Raw genomic sequence first — 13378 nt, forward strand, 5'->3', positions numbered from 1 at the left:
CTGCTTATTAGGAGAGTTAGGTAGTGGAACAGACTCTCTAGGTTAGTTTTAGGTCTCATTCTCTGAAACATTAAGACTGTTACATAGACAAAGACGACAGCAGTATACCAGGGATAATCCAGATGTAGAAGTAACTTAAGACTGTACAGCAGGAGAGGATGTGCAAATTTTGCTTCAGATCTTTGTGCTCTCCTTATCAGAAGAAGCGGAGGTAGTTTAGCCTAGGGAAGGTGTGTATAGCTATTCAAACATGCTGCTAACCTGACCCAGTTTTATTGAAATTTTTATTTTATTTCACACAAAAATGGGAGGCGATAGGAAAAGTTCCATTTCTGGAATGAATTATTTCACTTTTAATTTTCTTTATAGTAACTTTTCAAAAGTCTGCATCAAAACATACATTTTGGTTTTTGAAATAAAATTAAAAGCCTGAGCAAAAATTATATTTACCCATAGTTTTCAGCAAATTTCAGGATTTTAGGTTCTTGTTCTTGTTTGGAAAAGAAGCAAACCTCAGAAGTGCTAAGCAGTTTGTATCTTGGGAAATCTCTACCCTCCACAGCACTTGTGTGATCTTTGGCCTCTGGCAACTGGCAGGGCTCCTCAGGATGCCCAGGGGAAGTACGGGAAACTGCACTGCTCAGAGCTTCCAGAGATTTGTGGGCTGGATTGGGCTTCCTGTGCTGTTGCCTTGACCTCAGCATCGCCAATGCCAGCATCTCCAGGGAACCTGTGGAAGTCAGCCTGTGAACATCTTCTGCAGTCCCTGTTTCCTCTTGCCTGGTTTGATAAAAGCTTTAATCATCCCTGTAGGTTTTGCGAGACTTTATTTCATTTGGGGGGGGGTGGTGTGAGAGAAAGGCATGAGAATCTTAGAGGATTCTGTGACTGAAACAAGGCTAAAGTTCAAACAAACTACTTAGTGTACTGGAGTGGCCAGGCAGCTTCAGGGACTGCAGCTGCAGCTGCATTCCTGCAAGTCCCGCAGCGTGCGACCTTGACGGGCAAAAGGCGACGTGCTCCTGAGCTGACTGACATTATGGTGGTTTATCCTCCAGAGCAAGCCCAGACTGGAGAGGTTCATTTAAGACATCATCAGCCATCTCCTCATGAAGTAATCAGCTAAAGAAATAAGACTGGGCAGATGAAAACCTGGGAAGGTAATAGAAGCTGGGGGAATGGAAGTTGGTGCCTGAAACAATTAAGAGTTCAGAGGTGAGTCAGAGAAAAAACAACCGCTTTTTATTAAAAAATCATTTCAATTTCATGGGCAGGCTGGAGAAGTAATTCCAGCACAGTCTGACTTCAGAGAAATGCCTCCCAGATAGCAGGATACAGAATAGCTAAACAGTACCAAGAAGACACAAGACAGAAGTATTATCATTAGAGCAAACTTCTACCAGCTAGACATGCCCTGGCTGAAGAACACTAGAAAATTGACGTAAAATGTCCTTGGTGCAGGGAAATTTACAGGCTCTTCTGCAAAAACTCCTCTCACCAAACTCCAAAATCATATCAAGTCTAATATCTCCGGAACCAATGATGCACCAGTTTGAAGCATTACATCACCGGCACCGGGCTTCATTGGCTGGTCCTACCCTGAGGACAAGACATTCTTTCTTGCACCTTTTCAAAGCTGCTGCTTCTCAGGAATTAACTCCTTGAAGGATGTCACCTAGGGACAAGTCTAAATTTTTTGACTGATACAAATATACATGTATTTAATACGAGAGGTTTAGTTAGCCGCAGCTTGAAACCCCAAAGGAACAGCCATGCCTTTTCAGTTCAGATTATTTCTCAACCTTCACTGCAGAAAAATGAACTATATCTTTTCTGTCCTTCAGGAAAAAAAAATCAAGTTGTCAGTGATACTATAAAAAGCAGAATATGCTGAATCAAGAATACTATGCAATCTCGGTAAATAGGGAATTTCTAAGGGAAAGAGAAGGGCTGCTGCTGCTGCAGTGTAACAAAAAATTCCTCTAACTGGTTAATTAGATTAATCGGTGGCACTGCAAAAAAGATGCTGCAGATGCAGGTTAGCTCTGCCTTGCTTGAATTTGTATTGCTCTATTTCAGTTTGCATCCAAAAATAGCTGATAGATCTAGACAGTGTTGCAGGAAGACGAGTGGGGTACATCTGTGTGTGTATATATTTTGTGTGTGTGTGTGTGTGTGTTCTTTCCCTTTTCCAAATTTCCAGTTTGCCTAGTAAGTGTGAGAAATCAGTTTCATAAGATTACTGCCCAAAATCAGCTGATGAAACCCATTGCATTCTAAGTAATTTGGTTATATAACTTTTCAAAAAAAAACCCCACAGGAAAAAAAAACCCACACACAGAAAGATGCAAGGAAGTTTCTGGAAGATCATTTCTTGCCTAACTTTTCTTTTTTTTTTTCTTTCCTTTTTTTTTTTTTTTTTTTCCTGAAGAAATGTTGTTCCAGGGAGTGTCTGACTAGTTCTGCAGCTTGGCAAAAAAGCCAGACGTTACCTCATAGCTGCGGCCAGACAGCCCATTTCTATGCCAGGCAACCACTGCAGAAGCACACAGCACAGGGCCCTGCTTGATTAGCACTTCTGCTGTTTCAAGAGTCCTGGAGTGTTTTGTTCAAGGTGGGCTGCTGAGTGGGGACTCAGTGTGCTTTTGTGCAAATGAGCTTGCAGGCAGGGGGAGGCATGTGGGGTGCGGGGGAAATTGGGGGAAGGGGGAAGGGAGGCAAAGGGACACAATAGGGGAAGTCTGCATTAATATTCTGCATTCATGTTATCTTTGGGAAACAGGATCTGTTTGATCTGACCTGGTCAAAAAAAAATAAATAATAAAACCAACCCACGAAGTACCACATCCTAAAGGTCAGAGTAAAAAAGAAAGAGATGGGGAAACAAAGAGCTGTAATGACAGAGCAGGTCAAACTGAATTAAATGTTTAATTGTCTCCCTTGTGCCTCATCAAATAGCTGTCTTTAAAGCAAAAGGGATCTTTTCTTCCAGCAAAAAAATTACCAATTCATCAGTGAGCTGGAAGGTGACGAGTGTTTGTAAACATTACAGTCAATATAATTTTCTCATCCTCTCCCTCATTGTTGATTTACCTTGTTTAACTGTGTCATTTACCAAGTAAAGCTGTGTCTATATGCTGTATACCATAAATGTTGGGGTCCCTGCACAAAATTAGAGCTGCCCAGCATTACTCTGATGTGCTTTTTAGCAAACTGTACCATTTGCACAAGAGATGGGCAAATAGGAGGGCACAGAGTGGGCAGAGATGCTCAGCCCTGCACTACCGCACCTCCTCCTGGCAGTGTCCTAGGGTGACTTCTTGCAGCAACTGAGATGTGGTTCAGCACTCTGCAATGGAGACAGTCTGTGCAATGAGCTGGGAAGTAGGTGGTGTGTCCGCCTAATAGCCCAAGTTCACGTACTCATGTTGCACGTAGCTGTGGGAATGCTATAGGGCACTGGAGCTTCATCACCTGTCCTGATGTATTGCCTCTGTTCTTCTAAATGGTGGTAGAAATTTCTGTTGGAAGAGAAAAAACACATTTTAATAATTTTATTTTATTCGGTGACAAGATAACTACTAATATACTCGCCCCTCTATCTGAGAGTACTGCATGATTGTCAGCAAATTTGATATCAGAAAATGTATGGGTTTGGATTATCTTTAGTAGCCAGTTTTCCAGATGAGAAAAGTTATAGATAAAGAGGTAAAATTAATTGGGTTTGGTCATACATAAAATCAGTGGGCGGCATCAAACCCTTAACAGCTCTTGACTCTGAGTCTTATATTTGACCCCTAATGCAAGATGTGCACCCAATGGAGGCATGAATCAGTGCTTATTCAGGACAACTTCTCCTGAAACTTCTTCCAAGCCTTTTTTTTTTATTTTGGGGGGCTTACAAAGAAAAGCAGATCCCCAGATTTTTAGGAACATCAACTGCAAGTTGGAAGAGGAGTGAGAGGGACTCAAATGTTATCTTAAGGGATTTAGGGTAAAAGTGGGATCCATCTGACTGAGTTAAGACCAAGTCCAACTGCTGCATTATAAGGCCCAACAAAACGTGTCAACACCAGGGATGGGGAAACCTCAAGGGGAGATTTTCCAAGATTTTTAAGAAGAGACGTGCCCTGGATCTTCCCAGCTTCACGTAAGTGGGCTAAGAGGCTTTAATTCCAGTTCTCTCTCCAGTTACAGCACTGGAGTACAGTTGCTCCAGCCAAGTCCTTCTGCTCAGGGTGTCACAGAGATCTCCTGGAGGGCTGTGCTCTAGAAGTGTCACCTAGGTTGTGTGCTTGCTAGAAACATCACAAGCTCATTGGGGGCAGAAGAGAAGGAGATGAAGATTCCACCACTACCTGCAGTTCTACCATCACACAGCCAGATGCGCAGCTACTGGGCTTTGGGTCTGTGCTACAGTCGTAGGCAGCCTGACAGGTTCAGGTGTGACCCAGTTTGCAAAACCAGCACCAATTATAGCTGGGAAACTGGAAGAGCCCATGAGACAGAGGGGAACGGTGGACACCCTCTGCATTTGGCCTTCTCAGGGATTTTCCAGAGCTGTATGTTACTGGCGCTCAGACCACAGCCTGGCTCAGAACCATTTGGCTGCTTGGCTGGATGTACGTAGCATGGTAGTGGTGTTTGTGGGTGTGAGTGTCTGTATCAGTAGTAACTGTAGTATTAACAGAGCTTTCCTATGGTGCAGAATCCAGCTGATTCCCTGGATTCCAGGGAGCCCCATGGGGCTATGTGGAGACTCCAGTCACAGGGCTGCAAAAGAGGAAAAGAAGGAAATAGCTTTTCTCTTCCTTTTTGGCAAATAAGAAGTTGGAGCAGTGAGCAGGGTGGATTGCTGGGTGCTGTGAACTGTGCTGGCTATATCCCTCTGCATCCCTCCCAAGCTCTTCTCCAGATCACTTACCCAAATACTTTTAACTCCCATTTTACAGTCACCATAGGACCAAATAATTTTGGGGCCAAATTTCCTTTTTTGCATAGTTAAGTTTAGTGTAGAGTGACTTTCCTCAAACTTTGGCCTGGTGCTTAAAAACACACTAGTAACCCTTGGCACATGGGAGCAAATCCTAAGCTACTCCTAACTCCTCTGACTTTTTCCCCAGTGTGAGGGGATTTGCTGTTTCTTACAGTTTCTCATATCGATGATGAACAAAAGAACATGGGTGTCCCAGCTTTCAGGGATGTTCTGAGCATCATTTGGGAAGCTCTGGACTTTGAGTTGTTCATGAACTCCTCATTTGGCTACTTTAGAAAATCTTGCTCAGGACAGCCTATGTGGAGCTCCTGGCAGGCTAAACACAGGAGAGCATTTCGCAGCTCACGCTGAGTCTGTGCTGCAGCATCCTTGCACAGATTTAGTATAGGAGATGAGGAGGCATTTGGTCACATCTCTCCATGGGGCACACGCCAGTGATCTGCGAGGTGGTTGGGGTATGGCAGGGGAGAGCCCATGGCTTTGCTCAAAGCTGTGTCAGCCCCCATAGGACTACAAATACCTCACACAGCTGCAGAGACCTGGCTGGGCAGAAGAACCTCATGAGCTACTAGTCAGGCTCCCACTGCAGCAGAAACATGTGTTAAGAAAATGCATTTGGAGGAATTTAGGGCATTGGAGGTCAAGGTACACGGTGAAAACCCCAAGGACGGTCTCAAATGCAAGCACAAGGTTCATCTTACGAGCCTACAGCACAACACAGATGGAAGGATGGTTCATACAATGGGAGTGGGAAAAACTAGTTAAATATATTTATGGGATACAGTGGAAGAAGCGCATTAAAAAGTAGAAATCCTTGACTCTAACCAGATCCTCCCTTTCAGACAAATTGGAAGCAGTTGGTGAAATGGAGACACGCAGGGTGATGGACAGAAATAAGAACCAGCCCTGCTTACCCTGATCAGGAACGGCAAAGCCATGAATCCCAGATGTGGTCAGGAAGAGGTTATATTTGTACAGGGAACAGGAGGAGGAGGACGCTCATTGTTGTGTCTTGGTGTGGATGCTAGGAGTTTAGCTGTACGCGTAGGCATTGCCCATTGGGAAATAGGTATAGATGGAGCTGCAGTTGCCTTAGAAGATAACAGAGGTATTAACATTAAAGAGTAGAGATTGTTTAGATTGTTTGGGGAGGAGGAGAAGGGAATGAGAGAAGAGAGAGCTATTTGAGAAGGAAAAGGATTTATTAGCCTTTGAAAGTGGGGATCTGAGAGAGGCTGGAATGGGGCTGCTATGTCATTATGGGTTGCAGTTGGAGATGTTTCAGAGAGTAAACTAGTAATAGAAATATTTTATAGGCCACCTGACCAGAAAGAACAACTGGACTGTGAAATGACTGTGCAAATAAAACAGGCATGTAAAAAGGAGAGAGTGGTAGGAATTGAAGATTTTAACTACCCAGGCATAGACTGGAATACATTAAGGGAAGGGAAATAAGGCTGGAGGTATGTTTGCAGATCAGACGCAGGCCTGCTTTCTAATTCAGTCTGAGCATCAACTGCACAGCTTGGGTATTACAAAGGGACTGCATGAGGACATCACAATAGGGGAGAGCCCTGGGGAGGCAGCTTTGACAGGCTCCGGGGGAAAAAAGATTTTTAAAGATTGATTGTGAAGCAAAGGATAAAGAAACAAAACAAAACAAAGAAATAGTGGGTTTGGTCTGAGTGGCCTTAGAGCTTGAATTTCAAATATTCGGGTTTTATTGGGCTCACAGTTCCACAGAAGCAATCAGTGGTGTGTCTCCAAGTGTCAAATCACGACCCACTAATGAATTAAATCCTGCAATAACCCAGGTGAAGGTCTGTCTGCCATTAGTTAGGCCTGGGGAAATCGGGCCTATAATGAAATCCTGGCCCCACTGACACCAGTGGTAAAAGTCAGACTTGATTTAACGAGGCCAAGACTTCATACCTGATGCTCATAATCCCGTTGGGCAGGAGGATGATTAGGGGAAGTGGGAGTACAAAGCTGGTGTGAGGAGCCAGGGAGACTCCCCAGTGGGAAGAAGGTCTAGGGTTTCATTGCCTGCCATACACACCTCTTAAAGAGTCATCACGGAGTGAGAGACCCACCATTAAAGGTAATGATTTCAGACCACTAAGGGCAAAGCTTGAGACTGTTAGTGTCTGCATCTCTGAGAGCACAACCAAGAGGACTTGGCAAAGGTTCATTCACCAAAAATGGCTTGGGTGGCCCTGTTCCACATCCTCCATGCATTTCTGGAGATGTAGCCATCTCTGTGCAAAAATGAGCACTTGAGCCTGGAGTCAGCTGGCGCCTACAGACTGCGTTGGTGAAGGGTCTTGCTCCTTGCTAGGAAACTCTGAAGTAACTTTGTAGGGACAGGGATACCTCCAGAGCTTCAGTACTGCAGCCTATGATGTGACCTGCTTGTGTCTATAACTTAGAACTATTGGACCACCCTGAAAGCATTTGGGTTTTTTTCATAATTTTGTGGACTCCTGCCTTGCTAATTCTTTTTGCTGGCTGACTCAAAGGTACTGTTACCAGCTACATATGAACATAACTGATTTTTTAATTTACTTTTTTTTTTTTTTAAATCAGGGAAAAATGGATCTCTTCTAGGCAGGGTATTGTGTATGTACATGTATAAAATGGTCAAGGAATAGGTAATTTTTGAGCATTGTAGCTGTTGTGAATCATACACTGTTTTCTTATAGCCCATATGCTTGACTTCACCTCATATTTCCTATCTGATGAAAAAAATAAAGATAAATAGCATGGTAGGTAGATTTGAGAGGTTTTAGGAACTTGCAGATGGGTCTGAAATAGCTGTAGGTATGACACATAGTAAGATATGAATTTTACTACAAGTGTAGAGCTACTGCCAAAAAAGCCTTCTCATTTTATTCCTTTGTATTTTTTTTTAAGAAATAAATATATATGTGTGTGTGTTTAGGGGAAGCAGAAGGAAGAGGCTCTAAAGAGTGAAAAGAAACCTCAAACTCTGGATACCAACAGGTGCCAATGAATCACAGATCTCTTAGTCATCATTACTGGCTGCATGAATCAATAGATGACTGACTATTAAATAAAGATTCAGTCTTTGTATAAATATTAACTGATAACCAGTCTGTATTCAGTGAATACCTCATGAAAGACTCAGACTGAGACCTCCAAAGAGAGACAGCTCTGTGCACAATCATTTAGCAGGAGAAGCATTTTAAGAGTCTTTATTAAAAAAAAAAACAACAACAACAACAAAACCCCAAGCAACAAACCCCAAAAACAAAACAAAAAAACCAAACAAAATCCCCCTGCTATTATTACAGACATAATTTAAGTTTTTAATTGAATGAGAATGAACACTCCAGTAAAATTATTTGGAGCACAAAGGCTACCAGAGAGAAGAACGGTAATTATATTTGTGTTGCAAATGTTTGCTTAGCAAGATGAAGCGTGCCGTGACAGGGGCCCAAACTTCCAGGGAAGCTGCGGGTCGTGAGTGATTCAGGTTGTAGCACAGAGGGTGGAAGCAGCCCCTGTGCTGTGTGCCGGGCAGCTGGGTGCAGGGGTGCAGCCAGACACCCCATCCTGTGTGGGCAGGCACTGCCCGAGCCCCCAACCCTCAGTGCAGCTCTGAACAACAGCAACCGTCAATCCAAAAGCAGCAATTTGCAAACTATGTGGGTTCATATTTGTGCCCAGCAATGGATGCTGTGAGTGTCCAGAGCCAAGGACACATCCATTGTGACTACTACTTGCAAAAATGTTGAATTGCATAGGAACACACCTTCCTTCCCTTCCTGTCTCTCCCAGACTTTTCAGTTTGGCAGACAAAAGTCCCATGTGTGTCCCCCAAATACCACTGCAAATAGTGACTATTCAAACAGATTTTCTTTCAGTTGGTAGTATTTTTTGGAGGTGAGGAGATGTGCATTTGTTCATTAAAACAGATTTTTTTCAAGAACAAACACGATCTGTGACAATTGCTCTGAGTGGCTAATCCATTTTTCTACCTCCTTCTCCTTTAACATTTAGTGGAGAGTTTTCATCCATTCTCAATAAAGACTACTCATTAAATGAATCTTCTAGCAGAACTGGCAGAGTGTAATAAAGAGATTTTTAATCCCTTTTTACTCCAAACAACATATGGGCAACAGATATTTTCAGTTTGATTCACCTGGAGTTGTTGGGGGGGCTCTTAAGAATCTGGTTGCGTTTCTCAAACCTACTCAGAGGATTTTAAGCAGCAGCCGATCTCCCAGTTCCTAAAATGTAATTTGTGACAATGCTTTCGAGATGCTTAAACTTCCTAAAAGGCTCCTGACTGCCAACTCGTAGTCAGAGAGAAAGGCAGCCCTTATCTGGCTGGCACGGGGGGACGGTGCCGTTGCGCGTGGCACGACGCAGGGGCAAGCGCTCTGCCGGCTGGTGCTCGCTGAGACCTAAATCCAATTTGGCCTCTGCTGTCTGCAAAGCTGCGCCTGCTCCTCCTGCAGCAGGAGCCGCTGGGATGCTGCAGTCTGTGAGAGGGCTGGGATTTGTTCTGCAAGAGCCAAGCGTTGATCTGTACTGCTGATGCTTAGGATAATTAAACAATAGATGCAAAATGATTAATAAGGTTCTTTTCTAAGACGTGGAGAAGGCTGAAGGCCTGGAGAGGGGCCACTGAATTTGACTAAATAAACTTAGCAGAATAGGAAGATTTTCGGCAATTATTGGCTCATTTTTTCCTCGGGCTTTCTAACCCGTCGCTTTAACTTATTGGCTTAAGACACTCCTTACACCCACATCACATTTTGCCTTGGGCCATTTTGCTGCTTTTGACAGCTGTCTAGGGCAAAAGGAAATCACCCGACCACAAACGTTTGCTCATAACTTCATAACAAGGGGATCTGAAGAAGTCAAAACCTTGGAGGTTCAGACCCTGCTTTAAAAAGCAAGATAGCCTGAAAAGCAGGCATTGCCCTCTGCCACCCTGGCTATATATCCAGTTGGGCTGCTGTGTACGCAAATTAATAGCAATTAGCAGCAGTTTGAAAATGGTTACCTGAATTGCTGAAGTATTGGTGATCGTTAGAAGCCAAATCATAGCCACTCGGTGCTGCTGTTTTGTACGTGGATGGCAATGCAGATCAATGGGGAAGCGCTGGGATGCGGCTGGCACGGTGGGACCTCTGCAGGGGCTGAGTCCCAGCTGGTGATGGATGGCAGTGTCTGGGGACAGGGCAAGAGTGGCAGGGCATGTGGGCAGAGCAGTTTGCCCTCTGGCAGTGCCAGGTGGGCAGGACAGTCTTGATAGGGTGATTAGCGATCAAGCTAAATCATGTTCAGCACTGACCTGGCTGCTGACCATCCTTGCGTAGGGAAAAGAGAAAGATGCCTTTGAGCCCACCCAGCCCTTGTGAACTGGACCAGAAGATGAAGAGCCACGGTCATACACCTTCACCATGGAAGCAGGTCTTCCTTGTGTAGGCTGCTTGGTTGTCTTCATTGTGCACATACATGGGCTGGCTTCATCGATGGCTGCGAATGTGCCTCGTGCGCCGTGCAGCATGTTTGTGTTAGCCCTGCCCGCAGCACAGCTAGTCACACCAGTGGCAGCTACTCTCATGGCATATTTTTGATGCCTAGTGGAGATTTAAGTTGTTGAAGGTTTCAGTACAGTATCACCTCTATACCGTAGATGTTGAATGTTTGCTGTGCTGTACATCCGAAACACGCCGAGTAAAGGGTGTCTGTGAGGGAGTGACATTAAAGGGACTGGGAACAAACACGTGTCCTGACACTGTGCTTGTGGACGTTACAGTTCAGCGATGTTCAACTTGTGCTCCATTGTCTGCCGATGGTCCCTACAACAGGTGGATCAAGGAATGACTGGAGAATAATAAAAACCTGCTCTGTCTTCCCACACAGACAAGCTAGCAAACAAACTTCGCGAAAAGAAATGCAAATTAGTGAGCAGTCAGTGTTTAGGGTCTTTTGTTTTCTCTGCAGTTGGGTGTGAGGGAGTCTTGGGACTGCTTGGGGAAGGTCAGGGGTCCTTTAAATGTCAAAAGCTTGAGGGATCCAGCTGGATCTCACTCAGATGTCCCGGTCTGAAGACAAGGCAGACAATGAGCTGCCTTTTAATTTCTTCATGTGTTATTTAGACCTCTTCTTCCTTTGAATCTGTTTAGAAAAATGTACACTCAGTCATTCTTCCACACCTCTCTCCCCTTCCGCAGAGAGGAGAAATGGGGAGGTTGTTGTGGTTTTACTGTGAGTGTGACTCTGCCTGTCTGAACTAGTAAGAGATTAAGCAACTTGCCCAAGGTCACAAATAATTCACTGACTTTCCCTGATGATTTTCAATACAACGTGTGCTCCAGCACAAGTCCTCTTTGGAGAGTTTGTATTTCAGTTTTACTGTGGCTACCTGTATATGATGACTTTCCCTTTTTTGGACAATTACCAGTGCTCTGCCTGAAAGCCCAGTTTGAAGGAAAGTTGGTATATTGTTCTGGGAATAAATCTGTCTGCAAAGTTGATAATGGTTGAGCACCTGGGCCTTTCTGTCTTCACTTTTCTTTCTCCAAACTTGGGTTGGAAAATCGTGAAGGGATGTTCTTGGGGCTCTGGAATGTACTGCCCAGTTCTGATTTCAGTCTGCAACTATGACATGTGGCTGGAAGCTCAGCTGCACGCATCCTGACCCCCTTGCTAGCTGTGTGGTCAAACTCGCAAATCTTGCTGGAAGAACTGTTGGAGGTTCATGGTGCCGCTCCATGGTGCATCCAACAGGGACAGAACAAAAATGCAAAGCAGTAGCTACTGGCTATTAAAAAGCATAATTAAAAATTTAATTACTTCTGAAAAGAGTAGTGTCACTGGCTAGACATGCAAATCCCACTGCAAGCCGAGTAAGAAATTCAGGTTTCCAGGAGGACCCTTGTTGGGTGCACTTAGGAGAGTGGAGTGAGAGGATGGGATCCTGGTAAGACGGGTATTGGGTGCCATACCTGTCCCGGTTAGATCACCCTCCCCAAACTGCCTTCCTTCCCTAGCAGTCTGTCTGTCCGTCTGTCTGCCTTCCATTGCTGTACTTATCTGATGGTCGAAGTCACTTACTCTTATTTACATTGCCCACAGGGCATGTTGGATTGGAGCACATTTCCTCTCTTGTTACAGTTGATGAATGCAGCCCTATTAAAATATCATCTCATCCTCACATTAGATTGCAGTCTAAGATAATATGTGTTTTTTCTATATCGTTTATACAAGAAAGATTATGTTAAATGCCAGACCCAGTAAATATTTCAAGATCCGCTGCATTGCTGAGAACAGTTTCTCCCCGGGCATATGTTTCAGAGCCAAAGAAAACACTTTAAAAATTTCCTTCCTGTTTAATTTTTTTTAAAGGGCATTTTCCCTATATCTCTTACTGAAATGACAAGTTGTCATGTTCCATGATCTTATTACAGTTGCAGATGTAGCTCAGCAGGGAATCTGCCCGAGTTTACATTTAAAATCATAAGACCCTGATTCTGATCTTTTTTTTGTTGGTTTAAATCTTTCTATGGTGTAGGACTTCCAGCTTTACCTCATTGTAATCAAGATCAGAATTGCTCCTAATTATAACACTTAACTCCTGTGTAGTACTTTACACTTTCCAGGCTTTATATTCATCAATTAATTAATCCCCAAAGCAGTATTACATTCCCACTAGGAAAATGGGAAACAAAAGCACGTGGGTGAGAAGAACTTGCCAAAAGGCAGAGGGGACGGAGCTGGTGCTGACACCATCAACACAGTAGCCTGGGTCCTTCCCTGATTCTCCCCAGCTGCCCTCTCCTGACCGTGCTCTGATCACACAAAACACCGGAGGGTCCTGGAAAGATCCCACAGTGGGATCTGGGTTCCTCTGGATTTGGGGGACTAGGTGATGGTTCAGAAAAACAAAAAAGCTTGGAAAATCACCTGTCTCTACAAGAGCTTGTAAGGTGTCTCGCTGAGGCCTGCCAGTCCATGTGCATTGCTGAGCTTTTATCAGGAGGGGACCGGAGGGATGGCCAGGCACTAGAAATAAAACCTCAGGCCACTGAAACCTTCCCTGAGAGAGAGAGAGAGAGAGAGATCTCTGGAAAAGCACATTTAGGAGTAGCCGTATGTCTGAAAAGCTTACAGATCTGTACACCTAGTGCAAGCAAAGGTGGTGGCCTTTAACCTCAGTGGAACCAGATTTGTTCTATGTTTCAAACATTTGCTCCATGCTCCAAAGACCTCACTGTCCTGGGCTGATGTTGAGCAAGGTTAATGACAGTGATGAGCGAAACAGCTCAGGGAAGAAGAGAATGGCCCCAGTTCTAGTTCCAATATCTTTTTTTGCAGTTCATTCTCTTTTAAGTCCTTAGTGGA

The 13378-nt window shown here is 44.2% G+C and overlaps 1 long non-coding RNA gene across 2 annotated transcripts in view; it reads left to right on the forward strand.

Annotated features, from left to right (window-relative positions):
• Nucleotides 1–1103: 1103 nt before the first annotated feature.
• Nucleotides 1104–13378, forward strand: part of LOC138689433 (uncharacterized) — a 50258-nt gene continuing 37983 nt past the window's right edge. For both annotated transcript variants that reach the window (XR_011328270.1, XR_011328271.1), the window contains exons 1-2: nucleotides 1104–1215; nucleotides 2432–2614. This is a non-coding gene — a long non-coding RNA (uncharacterized lncRNA). The remainder of the gene's footprint in view (nucleotides 1216–2431; nucleotides 2615–13378) is intronic.

Source organism: Haliaeetus albicilla, chromosome 2 (assembly GCF_947461875.1).
Source record: "Haliaeetus albicilla chromosome 2, bHalAlb1.1, whole genome shotgun sequence".
Taxonomy (NCBI): Eukaryota; Metazoa; Chordata; class Aves; order Accipitriformes; family Accipitridae; genus Haliaeetus; species Haliaeetus albicilla.